This window comes from Manis javanica, chromosome 11 (assembly GCF_040802235.1).
Source record: "Manis javanica isolate MJ-LG chromosome 11, MJ_LKY, whole genome shotgun sequence".
Taxonomy (NCBI): domain Eukaryota; kingdom Metazoa; phylum Chordata; class Mammalia; order Pholidota; family Manidae; genus Manis; species Manis javanica.
Window position 1 is genome coordinate 68,719,847 of NC_133166.1, and position 22,316 is coordinate 68,742,162.

Sequence of the window (22,316 nt, forward strand, 5' to 3'; positions counted from 1 at the left end):
ACCGTGCGCTGAGGAGACCCTCCCTGAGAGAACACTAGGCTGCTTTCGCCTTGCATGCAATTTGCCCCTGTGTGATAAGGAAAACAGTAAACATTGCAGTAGAAGGCGGTCTTCTCTGTACGCCCTCTACCTCAAAGACGTAAGTGGGCTGCGAGTAGGCCTTCGCACTGGCCACACAGGAAGTTGCAGAACAAGATGCTTTGAAGTGACAGCAGTGGAGGCAAGTCAGCTTTGGATTCAGCTTACGTGAGTGAAAGATACCAGTGCAGGATGGCCCGCTCAAGGAAGGAACCGTTGAAGCCGTTGCAGTGGAGGTTGAAACTGAGCTTGCAATGTGCTTTCCAAGTCTGTCGTGTGTGCCTGCACTCCAAGCGCTTGAGTGTAGTCTCCTGTGTAGACAGAGCTCTGTGTGGCTGAGAGGCGTGCGCACGCTTGGGTGGCCATTAACGTGAGGCCTTGCTGAGGAAGCCTGGCCGTCCGAAAAATGCCCGCATACAACAAATGCAGCTTGCAATGAATGTGCTCTCCGTGTCTGTCCTGTGTGCCTGCTCTCCTAGCGCCTGAGTGAAGTCTGCTGTGTCGAGCTCTGTGTTGCTGAGCAGCGGGTGCTCGCTTGGGCGGCCATTAACGTGAGGCCTTGCTGAGGTAGCCTGGCCGTCAGAAAATTGCCCGCATACAACGAATTCAGCTTGCAGTGTGCTCTCCGTGTCTGTCCCGTGTGCCTGCACTCTAAGTGCCTGAGTGAAGTCTGCTGTGTAGAGCTCTGTGTTGCTGAGCAGCGTGCGCTCGCTTGGGCGGCCACTAACGTGAGGCCTTGCTGAGGACGCCTGGCTGCCAGAAACATACCCGCCCGCATACAACGAATTTAGCTTGGAAGTTTAAAACGTCGCTTTTCTCTGCTACTACGTGGCTGTTTCAGAGAGGCCCAGGTTGGTCTGTGGGGGTACGTAAGCCGGTCTCCCATGCCAGTCAGAGCTTTGAAAACCAAGTGCCCATTGGCTTCAGTCAGCAAGAGGTGTGTGCAAGCTTCCGCAATGCCTGGCGGCGGATGGGCCCTAAGCCTCAGGGCTGTTGTCCTGCGGAGAGGGATCTGAGGCTGTCTCAGTTCAAGTGATTTCCTGCTCAGCCATATCCAGACTGGCAGCTAAACACTGCTGTGTCAAGGCGAGCTTCTTAAACATACTCCTACTCCCAGACACAAGGATACTGTGCAGACGTCTTCTGCCCAGCCTCAGGGGAAGAGGCAGGGCAAGTTGCTTTCTGTACAGCATTCATTGGAAGCAGGACGTTTGGAGATTCTGTTCCACAGGCGAAAAGCAGGCAGCACTAGGAGCCTCTGTCAAGTAAGCTCCCTCTTCGTGGCTAGTGAAGCTTAATTCAAACCTGCAATGGAAATTGTTCTGGGGTAACTGAGCTCTAACTTCACGCTCTAACACCTTCAGTTACTTTCTCCTAACTCATACGGAGTGGAATCGCCAAACGTAGGTGTGCGCGGTGTCCCCTCTGAATCCAGCTCAAGTCCAAGAGATACGTGTGCTGTGAATCGGACTTGCAAGTAGGTTAAGGGAGGATGCTGTTGGAACTCCTTCAGCTGATCATCCTTTCATCAGAACAGAGCTCTTCTCTGGGCCAGAACTCTATCAGCCTGAACGAACCACGTGCAGCACAGCTCTCTCTTTGTGATCTTCGGGGAGAAACCATCCTTTGCTATGATTCTAAAGTTAAATGCTTAAGGGCAGTCCTAAGACTTCTGCCTCCAAGCACACTGAAGGAGGCCTTTCGTGCTTGGCTGCTTTCTCCACACGTTTGGAGCCGTCCCGGAGGTCCTGGTTTCCAGGGGCTGCTAGACGAGGACGCACAGAACCGGAGTGTCCTGGTGAGTAAAAAGCAATGCCCTGAAGATGCCTTTGTAGTAAAGTGTCAGAAACTGCTGCAGAAGAGCCTTGTGCCAACCTCTGCTGGGGAAACAATCCACCGTGCACCGAGGAGAGCCTCCCTGAGAGAATGCTACGCTGATTTCCTCTCGCATGCAACTTGCTCCCGTGTGATATAGAAAACTTAGTGAACACTGCCGTAGAAGGTTATACACTTGAACTCTTTTGTGGTTTTTCTTGTGTTGGTTGTGCGCGCAGTGTGCTGTATGTGTTGTTGGTATGTGGTAGTGAGTGGTTTGTGGGGGTTTTTGGGATTTCTGAGCATTTATGTGCCTCGACGTGCTGGGTACCAGTCCCTGTTGTGGTATGTATGCTGTGTGCGCTGTGTTCTTGTGTGTTTTGTGATGTTTTGCCTATGGCCTGTGGGACTTGCTTGTCTTCTGTGTTGTGTGTTGTCCGTGTGGTGTGTATTTTCACGTAATACGTGCGGTGTGTGTTCCGTACTGCTTGCTGAGTGCACAGTTCTGTGTATTTTTCACTGTGTGGTGTGGTATGTGAGATGTTGGTATTTGTGAGTGGTGTGTGTTGAGTGGTTCTTTGTGCATTGTATATTTCGCCTTTTTTGATGCGTTGTCTGTTGCCGGTTGTATAGGTTGTGTGTTTGGTGTGTGGCCTCCAGTCTAATGTTTAGTGTTACATGTGTCTGGTCTTTCTGTTGTTGTCTGTTGTGTTATGTACTGTGTTCTGGGTTTTGTGTGAGCTGACTTTGGGCTTTCTGTGCGTTACATACTGGGTAGATGTTGGGTGGGCTGTGTCATTTGAGCATTGTGTGTAATGTTGAGTTAGCCTAGTGTCGGACGTGCTGTGTGCATGTGTGTGTTTGGTTCGTACTCTCTGCGTGTGGGTCTGTGTGTGCCCTGAATTGTATGCTTGTGGCTGTGCATGCCGTGTGTAGTGCGTTATATGTGTGTTGCATGTGTTTTCGTCAGTTGTGGGTGGATTTGTATGTGTTGAGTCGGTTTTGTGTGTGTGATTGTGATTTGTGTGTTGTGTTAGAGAGGCTGTGTGTGTGTTTGGCTGTTTGAGTTCTACACGTGATGTGAGATGTGTTGACTGTGTGTGGTTGTGCTTGTTTTGTACGTCTCTTGTGTGCAGTATGTGGACTGTGCTGTTTTTCGTGTGTATTGTGAGCAGCAGTTATGTGCCTTTCAAGGGTGTAGTGTGTTTATTGTTGTCTGTTGTGTTGCGTGTTTCTGTGTTGTGTGTGTGGCACTGCGTTGTCCTCCTGTGTGAGGAGGTATGTGTGGTGTGTCTGTGCGTGATTGTGTGCAGTGTGTAGTGTGTGAAATGAGTGCTACTTGTCTGCTTGATTATATGCGTTTTGCCTCTGGATTTGGGAGTGTTGTGTGTGTTATGAGTTGTGATGCTTTCTTTCTGTGTGTGATGCTTGTGTGTGCCGTGTGATGTGTTTGTTCTGTGATTTGTGTTTGTGCTGTGAGTGTGTTCTACTCTGTGTGTTCTGTGGTCTGTGTGTCTTACCAGTTGGGTGATATATTGTGTGTTCTGCATGACTGATATGGGCGTATGTGTTGTGCGTTTGGCATTGTGCATTCTGTGAGGCTCTGTGTGCTGTAGGTTTTATGTGTGTTTGGAGTGATGTGTGTAGTGTGTGAAATGCGTGTTGCGTAAATTCTGTGTTCCTTTTTTTGTGGTTTGTGTGTGTTTGGCATGCATGTGGGTTTCTATGTGTGTGGTTGTGTTTGACAGGTTGTGTGTGTGGTTGGCTCTTTGAGCAATGAGTGTGATTTGTGATGTGTGTTCTGTGTATGGTCAAGCTTGGTCGGTGTGCCTCACTGCGTGTGTTGTGTTCACTCTGAGAACCGTGGTTCGTGTGTAGTACTGTGTGCAGAGTTATGTTCTCGGTGTGATGTGCTGTGCGTTGAGGGACTTCTGCATTCAAGTGCACAGCAGACAGCCTCTCATGCTTGTCCGTGTTCTGCACAGGTTTGTAATCCTCCGGGAGGACCTTGTTTCCCGAGGGCGCAAAGAGCCACCTCATCCCTTTAATAGCAAAGCCCTGAAGATGCCTTTGTAGTAAAGTGTCAGAAACTGCTGCAGGAGAGCTTTATGCCAGACTCTGCTGGCGAAACAACCCACCGTGCGCTGAGGAGACCCTCCCTGAGAGAACACTAGGCTGCTTTCGCCTTGCATGCAATTTGCCCCTGTGTGATAAGGAAAACAGCAAACATTGCAGTAGAAGGCGGTCTTCTCTGTACGCCCTCTACCTCAAAGACGTAAGTGGGCTGCGAGTAGGCCTTCGCACTGGCCACACAGGAAGTTGCAGAACAAGATGCTTTGAAGTGACAGCAGTGGAGGCAAGTCAGCTTTGGATTCAGCTTACGTGAGTGAAAGATACCAGCGCAGGATGGCCCGCTCAAGGAAGGAACCGTTGAAGCCGTTGCAGTGGAGGTTGAAACTGAGCTTGCAATGTGCTTTCCAAGTCTGTCGTGTGTGCCTGCACTCCAAGCGCTTGAGTGTAGTCTCCTGTGTAGACAGAGCTCTGTGTGGCTGAGAGGCGTGCGCACGCTTGGGTGGCCATTAACGCGAGGCCTTGCTGAGGAAGCCTGGCCGTCCGAAAAATGCCCGCATACAACAAATGCAGCTTGCAATGAATGTGCTCTCCGTGTCTGTCCTGTGTGCCTGCTCTCCTAGCGCCTGAGTGAAGTCTGCTGTGTCGAGCTCTGTGTTGCTGAGCAGCGGGTGCTCGCTTGGGCGGCCATTAACGTGAGGCCTTGCTGAGGTAGCCTGGCCGTCAGAAAATTGCCCGCATACAACGAATTCAGCTTGCAGTGTGCTCTCCGTGTCTGTCCCGTGTGCCTGCACTCTAAGTGCCTGAGTGAAGTCTGCTGTGTAGAGCTCTGTGTTGCTGAGCAGCGTGCGCTCGCTTGGGCGGCCACTAACGTGAGGCCTTGCTGAGGACGCCTGGCTGCCAGAAACATACCCGCCCGCATACAACGAATTTAGCTTGGAAGTTTAAAACGTCGCTTTTCTCTGCTACTACGTGGCTGTTTCAGAGAGGCCCAGGTTGGTCTGTGGGGGTACGTAAGCCGGTCTCCCATGCCAGTCAGAGCTTTGAAAACCAAGTGCCCATTGGCTTCAGTCAGCAAGAGGTGTGTGCAAGCTTCCGCAATGCCTGGCGGCGGATGGGCCCTAAGCCTCAGGGCTGTTGTCCTGCGGAGAGGGATCTGAGGCTGTCTCAGTTCAAGTGATTTCCTGCTCAGCCATATCCAGACTGGCAGCTAAACACTGCTGTGTCAAGGCGAGCTTCTTAAACATACTCCTACTCCCAGACACAAGGATACTGTGCAGACGTCTTCTGCCCAGCCTCAGGGGAAGAGGCAGGGCAAGTTGCTTTCTGTACAGCATTCATTGGAAGCAGGACGTTTGGAGATTCTGTTCCACAGGCGAAAAGCAGGCAGCACTAGGAGCCTCTGTCAAGTAAGCTCCCTCTTCGTGGCTAGTGAAGCTTAATTCAAACCTGCAATGGAAATTGTTCTGGGGTAACTGAGCTCTAACTTCACGCTCTAACACCTTCAGTTACTTTCTCCTAACTCATACGGAGTGGAATCGCCAAACGTAGGTGTGCGCGGTGTCCCCTCTGAATCCAGCTCAAGTCCAAGAGATACGTGTGCTGTGAATCGGACTTGCAAGTAGGTTAAGGGAGGATGCTGTTGGAACTCCTTCAGCTGATCATCCTTTCATCAGAACAGAGCTCTTCTCTGGGCCAGAACTCTATCAGCCTGAACGAACCACGTGCAGCACAGCTCTCTCTTTGTGATCTTCGGGGAGAAACCATCCTTTGCTATGATTCTAAAGTTAAATGCTTAAGGGCAGTCCTAAGACTTCTGCCTCCAAGCACACTGAAGGAGGCCTTTCGTGCTTGGCTGCTTTCTCCACACGTTTGGAGCCGTCCCGGAGGTCCTGGTTTCCAGGGGCTGCTAGACGAGGACGCACAGAACCGGAGTGTCCTGGTGAGTAAAAAGCAATGCCCTGAAGATGCCTTTGTAGTAAAGTGTCAGAAACTGCTGCAGAAGAGCCTTGTGCCAACCTCTGCTGGGGAAACAATCCACCGTGCACCGAGGAGAGCCTCCCTGAGAGAATGCTACGCTGATTTCCCCTCGCATGCAACTTGCTCCCGTGTGATATAGAAAACTTAGTGAACACTGCCGTAGAAGGTTATACACTTGAACTCTTTTGTGGTTTTTCTTGTGTTGGTTGTGCGCGCAGTGTGCTGTATGTGTTGTTGGTATGTGGTAGTGAGTGGTTTGTGGGGGTTTTTGGGATTTCTGAGCATTTATGTGCCTCGACGTGCTGGGTACCAGTCCCTGTTGTGGTATGTATGCTGTGTGCGCTGTGTTCTTGTGTGTTTTGTGATGTTTTGCCTATGGCCTGTGGGACTTGCTTGTCTTCTGTGTTGTGTGTTGTCCGTGTGGTGTGTATTTTCACGTAATACGTGCGGTGTGTGTTCCGTACTGCTTGCTGAGTGCACAGTTCTGTGTATTTTTCACTGTGTGGTGTGGTATGTGAGATGTTGGTATTTGTGAGTGGTGTGTGTTGAGTGGTTCTTTGTGCATTGTATATTTCGCCTTTTTTGATGCGTTGTCTGTTGCCGGTTGTATAGGTTGTGTGTTTGGTGTGTGGCCTCCAGTCTAATGTTTAGTGTTACATGTGTCTGGTCTTTCTGTTGTTGTCTGTTGTGTTATGTACTGTGTTCTGGGTTTTGTGTGAGCTGACTTTGGGCTTTCTGTGCGTTACATACTGGGTAGATGTTGGGTGGGCTGTGTCATTTGAGCATTGTGTGTAATGTTGAGTTAGCCTAGTGTCGGACGTGCTGTGTGCATGTGTGTGTTTGGTTCGTACTCTCTGCGTGTGGGTCTGTGTGTGCCCTGAATTGTATGCTTGTGGCTGTGCATGCCGTGTGTAGTGCGTTATATGTGTGTTGCATGTGTTTTCGTCAGTTGTGGGTGGATTTGTATGTGTTGAGTCGGTTTTGTGTGTGTGATTGTGATTTGTGCGTTGTGTTAGAGAGGCTGTGTGTGTGTTTGGCTGTTTGAGTTCTACACGTGATGTGAGATGTGTTGACTGTGTGTGGTTGTGCTTGTTTTGTACGTCTCTTGTGTGCAGTATGTGGACTGTGCTGTTTTTCGTGTGTATTGTGAGCAGCAGTTATGTGCCTTTCAAGGGTGTAGTGTGTTTATTGTTGTCTGTTGTGTTGCGTGTTTCTGTGTTGTGTGTGTGGCACTGCGTTGTCCTCCTGTGTGAGGAGGTATGTGTGGTGTGTCTGTGCGTGATTGTGTGCAGTGTGTAGTGTGTGAAATGAGTGCTACTTGTCTGCTTGATTATATGCGTTTTGCCTCTGGATTTGGGAGTGTTGTGTGTGTTATGAGTTGTGATGCTTTCTTTCTGTGTGTGATGCTTGTGTGTGCCGTGTGATGTTTTGTTCTGTGATTTGTGTTTGTGTTGTGTGTGTGTTCTACTCTGTGTGTTCTGTGGTCTGTGTGTCTTACCAGTTGGGTGATATGTTGTGTGTTCTGCATGACTGATATGGGCGTATGTGTTGTGCGTTTGGCATTGTGCATTCTGTGAGGCTCTGTGTGCTGTAGGTTTTATGTGTGTTTGGAGTGATGTGTGTAGTGTGTGAAATGCGTGTTGCGTAAATTCTGTGTTCCTTTTTTTTGTGGTTTGTGTGTGTTTGGAATGCATGTGGGTGTCTATGTGTGGTTGTGTTTGACAGGTTGTGTGTGTGGTTGGCTCTTTGAGCAATGAGTGTGATTTGTGATGTGTGTTCTGTGTATGGTCAAGCTTGGTCGGTGTGCCTCACTGCGTGTGTTGTGTTCACTCTGAGAACCGTGGTTCGTGTGTAGTACTGTGTGCAGAGTTATGTTCTCGGTGTGATGTGCTGTGCGTTGAGGGACTTCTGCATTCAAGTGCACAGCAGACAGCCTCTCATGCTTGTCCGTGTTCTGCACAGGTTTGTAATCCTCCGGGAGGACCTTGTTTCCCGAGGGCGCAAAGAGCCACCTCATCCCTTTAATAGCAAAGCCCTGAAGATGCCTTTGTAGTAAAGTGTCAGAAACTGCTGCAGGAGAGCTTTATGCCAGACTCTGCTGGCGAAACAACCCACCGTGCGCTGAGGAGACCCTCCCTGAGAGAACACTAGGCTGCTTTCGCCTTGCATGCAATTTGCCCCTGTGTGATAAGGAAAACAGTAAACATTGCAGTAGAAGGCGGTCTTCTCTGTACGCCCTCTACCTCAAAGACGTAAGTGGGCTGCGAGTAGGCTTTCGCACTGGCCACACAGGAAGTTGCAGAACAAGATGCTTTGAAGTGACAGCAGTGGAGGCAAGTCAGCTTTGGATTCAGCTTACGTGAGTGAAAGATACCAGTGCAGGATGGCCCGCTCAAGGAAGGAACCGTTGAAGCCGTTGCAGTGGAGGTTGAAACTGAGCTTGCAATGTGCTTTCCAAGTCTGTCGTGTGTGCCTGCACTCCAAGCGCTTGAGTGTAGTCTCCTGTGTAGACAGAGCTCTGTGTGGCTGAGACGCGTGCGCACGCTTGGGTGGCCATTAACGTGAGGCCTTGCTGAGGAAGCCTGGCCGTCCGAAAAATGCCCGCATACAACAAATGCAGCTTGCAATGAATGTGCTCTCCGTGTCTGTCCTGTGTGCCGGCTCTCCTAGCGCCTGAGTGAAGTCTGCTGTGTCGAGCTCTGTGTTGCTGAGCAGCGGGTGCTCGCTTGGGCGGCCATTAACGTGAGGCCTTGCTGAGGTAGCCTGGCCGTCAGAAAATTGCCCGCATACCACGAATTCAGCTTGCAGTGTGCTCTCCGTGTCTGTCCCGTGTGCCTGCACTCTAAGTGCCTGAGTGAAGTCTGCTGTGTAGAGCTCTGTGTTGCTGAGCAGCGTGCGCTCGCTTGGGCGGCCACTAACGTGAGGCCTTGCTGAGGAAGCCTGGCTGCCAGAAACATACCCGCCCGCATACAACGAATTTAGCTTGGAAGTTTAAAACGTCGCTTTTCTCTGCTACTACGTGGCTGTTTCAGAGAGGCCCAGGTTGGTCTGTGAGGGTACGTAAGCCGGTCTCCCATGCCAGTCAGAGCTTTGAAAACCAAGTGCCCATTGGCTTCAGTCAGCAAGAGGTGTGTGCAAGCTTCCGCAATGCCTGGCGGCGGATGGGCCCTAAGCCTCAGGGCTGTTGTCCTGCGGAGAGGGATCTGAGGCTGTCTCAGTTCAAGTGATTTCCTGCTCAGCCATATCCAGACTGGCAGCTAAACACTGCTGTGTCAAGGCGAGCTTCTTAAACATACTCCTACTCCCAGACACAAGGATACTGTGCAGACGTCTTCTGCCCAGCCTCAGGGGAAGAGGCAGGGCAAGTTGCTTTCTGTACAGCATTCATTGGAAGCAGGACGTTTGGAGATTCTGTTCCACAGGCGAAAAGCAGGCAGCACTAGGAGCCTCTGTCAAGTAAGCTCCCTCTTCGTGGCTAGTGAAGCTTAATTCAAACGTGCAATGGAAATTGTTCTGGGGTAACTGAGCTCTAACTTCACGCTCTAACACCTTCAGTTACTTTCTCCTAACTCATACGGAGTGGATTCGCCAAACGTAGGTGTGCGCGGTGTCCCCTCTGAATCCAGCTCAAGTCCAAGAGATACGTGTGCTGTGAATCGGACTTGCAAGTAGGTTAAGGGACGATGCTGTTGGAACTCCTTCAGCTGATCATCCTTTCATCAGAACAGAGCTCTTCTCTGGGCCAGAACTCTATCAGCCTGAACAAACCACGTGCAGCACAGCTCTCTCTTTGTGATCTTCGGGGAGAAACCATCCTTTGCTATGATTCTAAAGTTAAATGCTTAAGGGCAGTCCTAAGACTTCTGCCTCCAAGCACACTGAAGGAGGCCTTTCGTGCTTGGCTGCTTTCTCCACACGTTTGGAGCCGTCCCGGAGGTCCTGGTTTCCAGGGGCTGCTAGACGAGGATGCACAGAACCGCAGTGTCCTGGTGAGTAAAAAGCAATGCCCTGAAGATGCCTTTGTAGTAAAGTGTCAGAAACTGCTGCAGAAGAGCCTTGTGCCAACCTCTCCTGGGGAAACAATCCACCGTGCACCGAGGAGAGCCTCCCTGAGAGAATGCTACGCTGATTTCCTCTCGCATGCAACTTGCTCCCGTGTGATATAGAAAACTTAGTGAACACTGCCGTAGAAGGTTATACACTTGAACTCTTTTGTGGTTTTTCTTGTGTTGGTTGTGCGCGCAGTGTGCTGTATGTGTTGTTGGTATGTGGTAGTGAGTGGTTTGTGGGGGTTTTTGGGATTTCTGAGCATTTATGTGCCTCGACGTGCTGGGTACCAGTCCCTGTTGTGGTATGTATGCTGTGTGCGCTGTGTTCTTGTGTGTTTTGTGATGTTTTGCCTATGGCCTGTGGGACTTGCTTGTCTTCTGTGTTGTGTGTTGTCCGTGTGGTGTGTATTTTCACGTAATACGTGCGGTGTGTGTTCCGTACTGCTTGCTGAGTGCACAGTTCTGTGTATTTTTCACTGTGTGGTGTGGTATGTGAGATGTTGGTATTTGTGAGTGGTGTGTGTTGAGTGGTTCTTTGTGCATTGTATATTTCGCCTTTTTTGATGCGTTGTCTGTTGCCGGTTGTATAGGTTGTGTGTTTGGTGTGTGGCCTCCAGTCTAATGTTTAGTGTTACGTGTGTCTGGTCTTTCTGTTGTTGTCTGTTGTGTTATGTACTGTGTTCTGGGTTTTGTGTGAGCTGACTTTGGGCTTTCTGTGCGTTACATACTGGGTAGATGTTGGGTGGGCTGTGTCATTTGAGCATTGTGTGTAATGTTGAGTTAGCCTAGTGTCGGACGTGCTGTGTGCATGTGTGTGTTTGGTTCGTACTCTCTGCGTGTGGGTCTGTGTGTGCCCTGAATTGTATGCTTGTGGCTGTGCATGCCGTGTGTAGTGCGTTATATGTGTGTTGCATGTGTTTTCGTCAGTTGTGGGTGGATTTGTATGTGTTGAGTCGGTTTTGTGTGTGTGATTGTGATTTGTGTGTTGTGTGAGAGAGGCTGTGTGTGTGTTTGGCTGTTTGAGTTCTACACGTGATGTGAGATGTGTTGACTGTGTGTGGTTGTGCTTGTTTTGTACGTCTCTTGTGTGCAGTATGTGGACTGTGCTGTTTTTCGTGTGTATTGTGAGCAGCAGTTATGTGCCTTTCAAGGGTGTAGTGTGTTTATTGTTGTCTGTTGTGTTGCGTGTTTCTGTTTTGTGTGTGTGGCACTGCGTTGTCCTCCTGTGTGAGGAGGTATGTGTGGTGTGTCTGTGCGTGATTGTGTGCAGTGCGTAGTGTGTGAAATGAGTGCTACTTGTCTGCTTGATTATATGCGTTTTGCCTCTGGATTTGGGAGTGTTGTGTGTGTTATGAGTTGTGATGCATTCTTTCTGTGTGTGATGCTTGTGTGTGCCGTGTGATGTGTTTGTTCTGTGATTTGTGTTTGTGCTGTGAGTGTGTTCTACTCTGTGTGTTCTGTGGTCTGTGTGTCTTACCAGTTGGGTGATATATTGTGTGTTCTGCATGACTGATATGGGCGTATGTGTTGTGCGTTTGGCATTGTGCATTCTGTGAGGCTCTGTGTGCTGTAGGTTTTATGTGTGTTTGGAGTGATGTGTGTAGTGTGTGAAATGCGTGTTGCGTAAATTCTGCGTTCCTTTTTTTGTGGTTTGTGTGTGTTTGGCATGCATGTGGGTTTCTATGTGTGTGGTTGTGTTTGACAGGTTGTGTGTGTGGTTGGCTCTTTGAGCAATGAGTGTGATTTGTGATGTGTGTTCTGTGTATGGTCAAGCTTGGTCGGTGTGCCTCACTGCGTGTGTTGTGTTCACTCTGAGAACCGTGGTTCGTGTGTAGTACTGTGTGCAGAGTTAGGTTCTCGGTGTGATGTGCTGTGCGTTGAGGGACTTCTGCATTCAAGTGCACAGCAGACAGCCTCTCATGCTTGTCCGTGTTCTGCACAGGTTTGTAATCCTCCGGGAGGACCTTGTTTCCCGAGGGCGCAAAGAGCCACCTCATCCCTTTAATAGCAAAGCCCTGAAGATGCCTTTGTAGTAAAGTGTCAGAAACTGCTGCAGGAGAGCTTTATGCCAGACTCTGCTGACGAAACAACCCACCGTGCGCTGAGGAGAACCTCCCTGAGAGAACACTAGGCTGCTTTCGCCTTGCATGCAATTTGCCCCTGTATGATAAGGAAAACAGTAAACATTGCAGAAGAAGGCGGTCTTCTCTGTACGCCCTCTACCTCAAAGACGTAAGTGGGCTGCGAGTAGGCCTTCGCACTGGCCACACAGGAAGTTGCAGAACAAGATGCTTTGAAGTGACAGCAGTGGAGGCAAGTCAGCTTTGGATTCAGCTTACGTGAGTGAAAGATACCAGGGCAGGAAGGCCCGTTCAAGGAAGGAACCGTTGAAGCCGTTGAAGTGGATGTTGAAACTGAGCTTGCAATGTGCTTTCCAAGTCTGTCGTGTGTGCCTGCACTCCAAACGCTTGAGTGTAGTCTCCTGTGTAGACAGAGCTCTGTGTGGCTGAGAGGCGTGCGCACGCTTGGGTGGCCATTAACCGGAGGCCTTGCTGAGGAAGCCTGGCCGTCCGAAAAATGCCCGCATACAACAAATGCAGCTTGCAATGAATGTGCTCTCCGTGTCTGTCCTGTGTGCCTGCTCTCCTAGCGCCTGAGTGAAGTCTGCTGTGTCGAGCTCTGTGTTGCTGAGCAGCGGGTGCTCGCTTGGGCGGCCATTAACGTGAGGCCTTGCTGAGGCAGCCTGGCCGTCAGAAAATTTCCCGCATACAACGAATTCAGCTTGCAATGAATGTGGTCTCCGTGTCTGTCCCGTGTGCCTGCACTCTAAGTGCCTGAGTGAAGTCTACTGTGTAGAGCTCTGTGCTGCTGAGCAGCGTGCGCTCGCTTGGGCGGCCACTAACGTGAGGCCTTGCTGAGGACGCCTGGCTGCCAGAAACACACCCGCCCGCATACAACGAATTTAGCTTGGAAGTTTAAAACGTCGCTTTTCTCTGCTACTACGTGGCTGTTTCAGAGAGGCCCAGGTTGGTCTGTGGGGGTACGTAAGCCGGTCTCCCATGCAAGTCAGAGCTTTGAAAACCAAGTGCCCATTGGCTTCAGTCAGCAAGAGATGTGTGCACGCTTCCGCAATGCTGGCGGCGGATGGGTCCTAAGCCTCAGGGCTGTTGTACTGCGGAGAGGGATCTGAGGCTGTCTCAGTTCAAGTGATTTCCTGCTCAGCCATATCCAGACTGGCAGCTAAACACTGCTGTGTCAAGGCGAGCTTCTTAAACATACTCCTACTCCCAGACACAAGGATACTGTGCAGACGTCTTCTGCCCAGCCTCAGGGGAAGAGGCAGGGCAAGTTGTTTTCTGTACAGCATTCATTGGAAGCAGGACGTTTGGAGATTCTGTTCCACAGGCGAAAAGCAGGCAGCACTAGGAGCCTCTGTCAAGTAAGCTCCCTCTTCGTGGCTAGTGAAGCTTAATTCAAACGTGCAATGGAAATTGTTCTCGGGTAACTGAGCTCTAACTTCACGCTCTAACACCTTCAGTTACTTTCTCCTAACTCATACGGAGTGGAATCTCCAAACGTAGGTGTGCGCGGTGTCCCCTCTGAATCCAGCTCAAGTCCAAGAGATATGTGTGCTGTGAATCGTACTTGCAAGTAGGTTAAGGGACGATGCTGTTGGAACTCCTTCAGCTGATCATCCTTTCATCAGAACAGAGCTCTTCTCTGGGCCAGAACTCTATCAGCCTGAACGAACCACGTGCAGCACAGCTCTCTCTTTGTGATCTTCGGGGAGAAACCATCCTTTGCTATGATTCTAAAGTTAAATGCTTAAGGGCAGTCCTAAGACTTCTGCCTCCAAGCACACTAAAGGAGGCCTTTCGTGCTTGGCTGCTTTCTCCACACGTTTGGAGCCGTCCTGGAGGTCCTGGTTTCCAGGGGCTGCTAGACGAGGACGCACAGAACCGGAGTGTCCTGGTGAGTAAAAAGCAATGCCCTGAAGATGCCTTTGTAGTAAAGTGTCAGAAACTGCTGCAGAAGAGCCTTGTGCCAACCTCTGCTGGGGAAACAATCCACCGTGCACCGAGGAGAGCCTCCCTGAGAGAATGCTACGCTGATTTCCCCTCGCATGCAACTTGCTCCCGTGTGATATAGAAAACTTAGTGAACACTGCCGTAGAAGGTTATACACTTGAACTCTTTTGTGGTTTTTCTTGTGTTGGTTGTGCGCGCAGTGTGCTGTATGTGTTGTTGGTATGTGGTAGTGAGTGGTTTGTGGGGGTTTTTGGGATTTCTGAGCATTTATGTGCCTCGACGTGCTGGGTACCAGTCCCTGTTGTGGTATGTATGCTGTGTGCGCTGTGTTCTTGTGTGTTTTGTGATGTTTTGCCTATGGCCTGTGGGACTTGCTTGTCTTCTGTGTTGTGTGTTGTCTGTGTGGTGTGTATTTTCACGTAATACGTGCGGTGTGTGTTCCGTACTGCTTGCTGAGTGCACAGTTCTGTGTATTTTTCACTGTGTGGTGTGGTATGTGAGATGTTGGTATTTCTGAGTGGTGTGTGTTGAGTGGTTCTTTGTGCATTGTATATTTCGCCTTTTTTGATGCGTTGTCTGTTGCCGGTTGTATAGGTTGTGTGTTTGGTGTGTGGCCTCCAGTCTAATGTTTAGTGTTACATGTGTCTGGTCTTTATGTTGTTGTCTGTTGTGTTATGTACTGTGTTCTGGGTTTTGTGTGAGCTGACTTTGGGCTTTCTGTGCGTTACATACTGGGTAGATGTTGGGTGGGCTGTGTCATTTGAGCATTGTGTGTAATGTTGAGTTAGCGTAGTGTCGGACGTGCTGTGTGCATGTGTGTGTTTGGTTCGTACTCTCTGCGTGTGGGTCTGTGTGTGCCCTGAATTGTATGCTTGTGGCTGTGCATGCCGTGTGTAGTGCGTTATATGTGTGTTGCATGTGTTTTCGTCAGTTGTGGGTGGATTTGTATGTGTTGAGTCGGTTTTGTGTGTGTGATTGTGATTTGTGTGTTGTGTTAGAGAGGCTGTGTGTGTGTTTGGCTGTTCGAGTTCTACACGTGATGTGAGATGTGTTGACTGTGTGTGGTTGTGCTTGTTTTGTACGTCTCTTGTGTGCAGTATGTGGACTGTGCTGTTTTTCGTGTGTATTGTGAGCAGCAGTTATGTGCCTTTCAAGGGTGTAGTGTGTTTATTGTTGTCTGTTGTGTTGCGTGTTTCTGTGTTGTGTGTGTGGCACTGCGTTGTCCTCCTGTGTGAGGAGGTATGTGTGGTGTGTCTGTGCGTGATTGTGTGCAGTGTGTAGTGTGTGAAATGAGTGCTACTTGTCTGCTTGATTATATGCGTTTTGCCTCTGGATTTGGGAGTGTTGTGTGTGTTATGAGTTGTGATGCTTTCTTTCTGTGTGTGATGCTTGTGTGTGCCGTGTGATGTTTTGTTCTGTGATTTGTGTTTGTGTTGTGCGTGTGTTCTACTCTGTGTGTTCTGTGGTCTGTGTGTCTTACCAGTTGGGTGATACATTGTGTGTTCTGCATGACTGATATGGGCGTATGTGTTGTGCGTTTGGCATTGTGCATTCTGTGAGGCTCTGTGTGCTGTAGGTTTTATGTGTGTTTGGAGTGATGTGTGTAGTGTGTGAAATGCGTGTTGCGTAAATTCTGTGTTCCTTTTTTTGTGGTTTGTGTGTGTTTGGCATGCATGTGGGTTTCTATGTGTGGTTGTGTTTGACAGGTTGTGTGTGTGGTTGGCTCTTTGAGCAATGAGTGTGATTTGTGATGTGTGTTCTGTGTATGGTCAAGCTTGGTCGGTGTGCCTCACTGCGTGTGTTGTGTTCACTCTGAGAACCGTGGTTCGAGTGTAGTACTGTGTGCAGAGTTATGTTCTCGGTGTGATGTGCTGTGCGTTGAGGGACTTCTGCATTCAAGTGCACAGCAGACAGCCTCTCATGCTTGTCCGTGTTCTGCACAGGTTTGTAATCTTCCGGGAGGACCTTGTTTCCCGAGGGCGCAAAGAGCCACCTCATCCCTTTAATAGCAAAGCCCTGAAGATGCCTTTGTAGTAAAGTGTCAGAAACTGCTGCAGGAGAGCTTTATGCCAGACTCTGCTGGCGAAACAACCCACCGTGCGCTGAGGAGACCCTCCCTGAGAGAACACTAGGCTGCTTTCGCCTTGCATGCAATTTGCCCCTGTGTGATAAGGAAAACAGTAAACATTGCAGTAGAAGGCGGTCTTCTCTGTACGCCCTCTACCTCAAAGACGTAAGTGGGCTGCGAGTAGGCTTTCGCACTGGCCACACAGGAAGTTGCAGAACAAGATGCTTTGAAGTGACAGCAGTGGAGGCAAGTCAGCTTTGGATTCAGCTTACGTGAGTGAAAGATACCAGTGCAGGATGGCCCGCTCAAGGAGGGAACCGTTGAAGCCGTTGCAGTGGAGGTTGAAACTGAGCTTGCAATGTGCTTTCCAAGTCTGTCGTGTGTGCCTGCACTCCAAGCGCTTGAGTGTAGTCTCCTGTGTAGACAGAGCTCTGTGTGGCTGAGACGCGTGCGCACGCTTGGGTGGCCATTAACGTGAGGCCTTGCTGAGGAAGCCTGGCCGTCCGAAAAATGCCCGCATACAACAAATGCAGCTTGCAATGAATGTGCTCTCCGTGTCTGTCCTGTGTGCCGGCTCTCCTAGCGCCTGAGTGAAGTCTGCTGTGTCGAGCTCTGTGTTGCTGAGCAGCGGGTGCTCGCTTGGGCGGCCATTAACGTGAGGCCTTGCTGAGGTAGCCTGGCCGTCAGAAAATTGCCCGCATACCACGAATTCAGCTTGCAGTGTGCTCTCCGTGTCTGTCCCGTGTGCCTGCACTCTAAGTGCCTGAGTGAAGTCTGCTGTGTAGAGCTCTGTGTTGCTGAGCAGCGTGCGCTCGCTTGGGCGGCCACTAACGTGAGGCCTTGCTGAGGAAGCCTGGCTGCCAGAAACATACCCGCCCGCATACAACGAATTTAGCTTGGAAGTTTAAAACGTCGCTTTTCTCTGCTACTACGTGGCTGTTTCAGAGAGGCCCAGGTTGGTCTGTGAGGGTACGTAAGCCGGTCTCCCATGCCAGTCAGAGCTTTGAAAACCAAGTGCCCATTGGCTTCAGTCAGCAAGAGGTGTGTGCAAGCTTCCGCAATGCCTGGCGGCGGATGGGCCCTAAGCCTCAGGGCTGTTGTCCTGCGGAGAGGGATCTGAGGCTGTCTCAGTTCAAGTGATTTCCTGCTCAGCCATATCCAGACTGGCAGCTAAACACTGCTGTGTCAAGGCGAGCTTCTTAAACATACTCCTACTCCCAGACACAAGGATACTGTGCAGACGTCTTCTGCCCAGCCTCAGGGGAAGAGGCAGGGCAAGTTGCTTTCTGTACAGCATTCATTGGAAGCAGGACGTTTGGAGATTCTGTTCCACAGGCGAAAAGCAGGCAGCACTAGGAGCCTCTGTCAAGTAAGCTCCCTCTTCGTGGCTAGTGAAGCTTAATTCAAACGTGCAATGGAAATTGTTCTGGGGTAACTGAGCTCTAACTTCACGCTCTAACACCTTCAGTTACTTTCTCCTAACTCATACGGAGTGGATTCGCCAAACGTAGGTGTGCGCGGTGTCCCCTCTGAATCCAGCTCAAGTCCAAGAGATACGTGTGCTGTGAATCGGACTTGCAAGTAGGTTAAGGGACGATGCTGTTGGAACTCCTTCAGCTGATCATCCTTTCATCAGAACAGAGCTCTTCTCTGGGCCAGAACTCTATCAGCCTGAACAAACCACGTGCAGCACAGCTCTCTCTTTGTGATCTTCGGGGAGAAACCATCCTTTGCTATGATTCTAAAGTTAAATGCTTAAGGGCAGTCCTAAGACTTCTGCCTCCAAGCACACTGAAGGAGGCCTTTCGTGCTTGGCTGCTTTCTCCACACGTTTGGAGCCGTCCCGGAGGTCCTGGTTTCCAGGGGCTGCTAGACGAGGATGCACAGAACCGCAGTGTCCTGGTGAGTAAAAAGCAATGCCCTGAAGATGCCTTTGTAGTAAAGTGTCAGAAACTGCTGCAGAAGAGCCTTGTGCCAACCTCTCCTGGGGAAACAATCCACCGTGCACCGAGGAGAGCCTCCCTGAGAGAATGCTACGCTGATTTCCTCTCGCATGCAACTTGCTCCCGTGTGATATAGAAAACTTAGTGAACACTGCCGTAGAAGGTTATACACTTGAACTCTTTTGTGGTTTTTCTTGTGTTGGTTGTGCGCGCAGTGTGCTGTATGTGTTGTTGGTATGTGGTAGTGAGTGGTTTGTGGGGGTTTTTGGGATTTCTGAGCATTTATGTGCCTCGACGTGCTGGGTACCAGTCCCTGTTGTGGTATGTATGCTGTGTGCGCTGTGTTCTTGTGTGTTTTGTGATGTTTTGCCTATGGCCTGTGGGACTTGCTTGTCTTCTGTGTTGTGTGTTGTCCGTGTGGTGTGTATTTTCACGTAATACGTGCGGTGTGTGTTCCGTACTGCTTGCTGAGTGCACAGTTCTGTGTATTTTTCACTGTGTGGTGTGGTATGTGAGATGTTGGTATTTGTGAGTGGTGTGTGTTGAGTGGTTCTTTGTGCATTGTATATTTCGCCTTTTTTGATGCGTTGTCTGTTGCCGGTTGTATAGGTTGTGTGTTTGGTGTGTGGCCTCCAGTCTAATGTTTAGTGTTACGTGTGTCTGGTCTTTCTGTTGTTGTCTGTTGTGTTATGTACTGTGTTCTGGGTTTTGTGTGAGCTGACTTTGGGCTTTCTGTGCGTTACATACTGGGTAGATGTTGGGTGGGCTGTGTCATTTGAGCATTGTGTGTAATGTTGAGTTAGCCTAGTGTCGGACGTGCTGTGTGCATGTGTGTGTTTGGTTCGTACTCTCTGCGTGTGGGTCTGTGTGTGCCCTGAATTGTATGCTTGTGGCTGTGCATGCCGTGTGTAGTGCGTTATATGTGTGTTGCATGTGTTTTCGTCAGTTGTGGGTGGATTTGTATGTGTTGAGTCGGTTTTGTGTGTGTGATTGTGATTTGTGTGTTGTGTGAGAGAGGCTGTGTGTGTGTTTGGCTGTTTGAGTTCTACACGTGATGTGAGATGTGTTGACTGTGTGTGGTTGTGCTTGTTTTGTACGTCTCTTGTGTGCAGTATGTGGACTGTGCTGTTTTTCGTGTGTATTGTGAGCAGCAGTTATGTGCCTTTCAAGGGTGTAGTGTGTTTATTGTTGTCTGTTGTGTTGCGTGTTTCTGTTTTGTGTGTGTGGCACTGCGTTGTCCTCCTGTGTGAGGAGGTATGTGTGGTGTGTCTGTGCGTGATTGTGTGCAGTGCGTAGTGTGTGAAATGAGTGCTACTTGTCTGCTTGATTATATGCGTTTTGCCTCTGGATTTGGGAGTGTTGTGTGTGTTATGAGTTGTGATGCATTCTTTCTGTGTGTGATGCTTGTGTGTGCCGTGTGATGTGTTTGTTCTGTGATTTGTGTTTGTGCTGTGAGTGTGTTCTACTCTGTGTGTTCTGTGGTCTGTGTGTCTTACCAGTTGGGTGATATATTGTGTGTTCTGCATGACTGATATGGGCGTATGTGTTGTGCGTTTGGCATTGTGCATTCTGTGAGGCTCTGTGTGCTGTAGGTTTTATGTGTGTTTGGAGTGATGTGTGTAGTGTGTGAAATGCGTGTTGCGTAAATTCTGCGTTCCTTTTTTTGTGGTTTGTGTGTGTTTGGCATGCATGTGGGTTTCTATGTGTGTGGTTGTGTTTGACAGGTTGTGTGTGTGGTTGGCTCTTTGAGCAATGAGTGTGATTTGTGATGTGTGTTCTGTGTATGGTCAAGCTTGGTCGGTGTGCCTCACTGCGTGTGTTGTGTTCACTCTGAGAACCGTGGTTCGTGTGTAGTACTGTGTGCAGAGTTAGGTTCTCGGTGTGATGTGCTGTGCGTTGAGGGACTTCTGCATTCAAGTGCACAGCAGACAGCCTCTCATGCTTGTCCGTGTTCTGCACAGGTTTGTAATCCTCCGGGAGGACCTTGTTTCCCGAGGGCGCAAAGAGCCACCTCATCCCTTTAATAGCAAAGCCCTGAAGATGCCTTTGTAGTAAAGTGTCAGAAACTGCTGCAGGAGAGCTTTATGCCAGACTCTGCTGGCGAAACAACCCACCGTGCGCTGAGGAGACCCTCCCTGAGAGAACACTAGGCTGCTTTCGCCTTGCATGCAATTAGCCCCTGTGTGATAAGGAAAACAGTAAACATTGCAGTAGAAGGCGGTCTTCTCTGTACGCCCTCTACCTCAAAGACGTAAGTGGGCTGCGAGTAGGCCTTCGCACTGGCCACACAGGAAGTTGCAGAACAAGATGCTTTGACATGACAGCAGTGGAGGCAAGTCAGCTTTGGATTCAGCTTACGTGAGTGAAAGATACCAGTGCAGGATGGCCCGCTCAAGGAAGGAACCGTTGAAGCCGTTGCAGTGGAGGTTGAAACTGAGCTTGCAATGTGCTTTCCAAGTCTGTCGTGTGTGCCTGCACTCCAAGCGCTTGAGTGTAGTCTCCTGTGTAGACAGAGCTCTGTGTGGCTGAGAGGCGTGCGCACGCTTGGGTGGCCATTAACGTGAGGCCTTGCTGAGGAAACCTGGCCGTCCGAAAAATGCCCGCATACAACAAATGCAGCTTGCAATGAATGTGCTCTCCGTGTCTGTCCTGTGTGCCTGCTCTCCTAGCGCCTGAGTGAAGTCTGCTGTGTCGAGCTCTGTGTTGCTGAGCAGCGGGTGCTCGCTTGGGCGGCCATTAACGTGAGGCCTTGCTGAGGTAGCCTGGCCGTCAGAAAATTGCCCACATACAACGAATTCAGCTTGCAGTGTGCTCTCCGTGTCTGTCCCGTGGGCCTGCACTCTAAGTGCCTGAGTGAAGTCTGCTGTGTAGAGCTCTGTGTTGCTGAGCAGCGTGCGCTCGCTTGGGCGGCCACTAACGTGAGGCCTTGCTGAGGACGCCTGGCTGCCAGAAACATACCCGCCCGCATACAATGAATTTAGCTTGGAAGTTTAAAACGTCGCTTTTCTCTGCTACTACGTGGCTGTTTCAGAGAGGCCCAGGTTGGTCTGTGGGGGTACGTAAGCCGGTCTCCCATGCCAGTCAGAGCTTTGAAAACCAAGTGCCCATTGGCTTCAGTCAGCAAGAGGTGTGTGCAAGCTTCCGCAATGCCTGGCGGCGGATGGGCCCTAAGCCTCAGGGCTGTTGTCCTGCGGAGAGGGATCTGAGGCTGTCTCAGTTCAAGTGATTTCCTGCTCAGCCATATCCAGACTGGCAGCTAAACACTGCTGTGTCAAGGCGAGCTTCTTAAACATACTCCTACTCCCAGACACAAGGATACTGTGCAGACGTCTTCTGCCCAGCCTCAGGGGAAGAGGCAGGGCAAGTTGCTTTCTGTACAGCATTCATTGGAAGCAGGACGTCTGGAGATTCTGTTCCACAGGCGAAAAGCAGGCAGCACTAGGAGCCTCTGTCAAGTAAGCTCCCTCTTCGTGGCTAGTGAAGCTTAATTCAAACCTGCAATGGAAATTGTTCTGGGGTAACTGAGCTCTAACTTCACGCTCTAACACCTTCAGTTACTTTCTCCTAACTCATACGGAGTGGAATCGCCAAACGTAGGTGTGCGCGGTGTCCCCTCTGAATCCAGCTCAAGTCCAAGAGATACGTGTGCTGTGAATCGGACTTGCAAGTAGGTTAAGGGAGGATGCTGTTGGAACTCCTTCAGCTGATCATCCTTTCATCAGAACAGAGCTCTTCTCTGGGCCAGAACTCTATCAGCCTGAACGAACCACGTGCAGCACAGCTCTCTCTTTGTGATCTTCGGGGAGAAACCATCCTTTGCTATGATTCTAAAGTTAAATGCTTAAGGGCAGTCCTAAGACTTCTGCCTCCAAGCACACTGAAGGAGGCCTTTCGTGCTTGGCTGCTTTCTCCACACGTTTGGAGCCGTCCCGGAGGTCCTGGTTTCCAGGGGCTGCTAGACGAGGACGCACAGAACCGGAGTGTCCTGGTGAGTAAAAAGCAATGCCCTGAAGATGCCTTTGTAGTAAAGTGTCAGAAACTGCTGCAGAAGAGCCTTGTGCCAACCTCTGCTGGGGAAACAATCCACCGTGCACCAAGGAGAGCCTCCCTGAGAGAATGCTACGCTGATTTCCCCTCGCATGCAACTTGCTCCCGTGTGATATAGAAAACTTAGTGAACACTGCCGTAGAAGGTTATACACTTGAACTCTTTTGTGGTTTTTCTTGTGTTGGTTGTGCGCGCAGTGTGCTGTATGTGTTGTTGGTATGTGGTAGTGAGTGGTTTG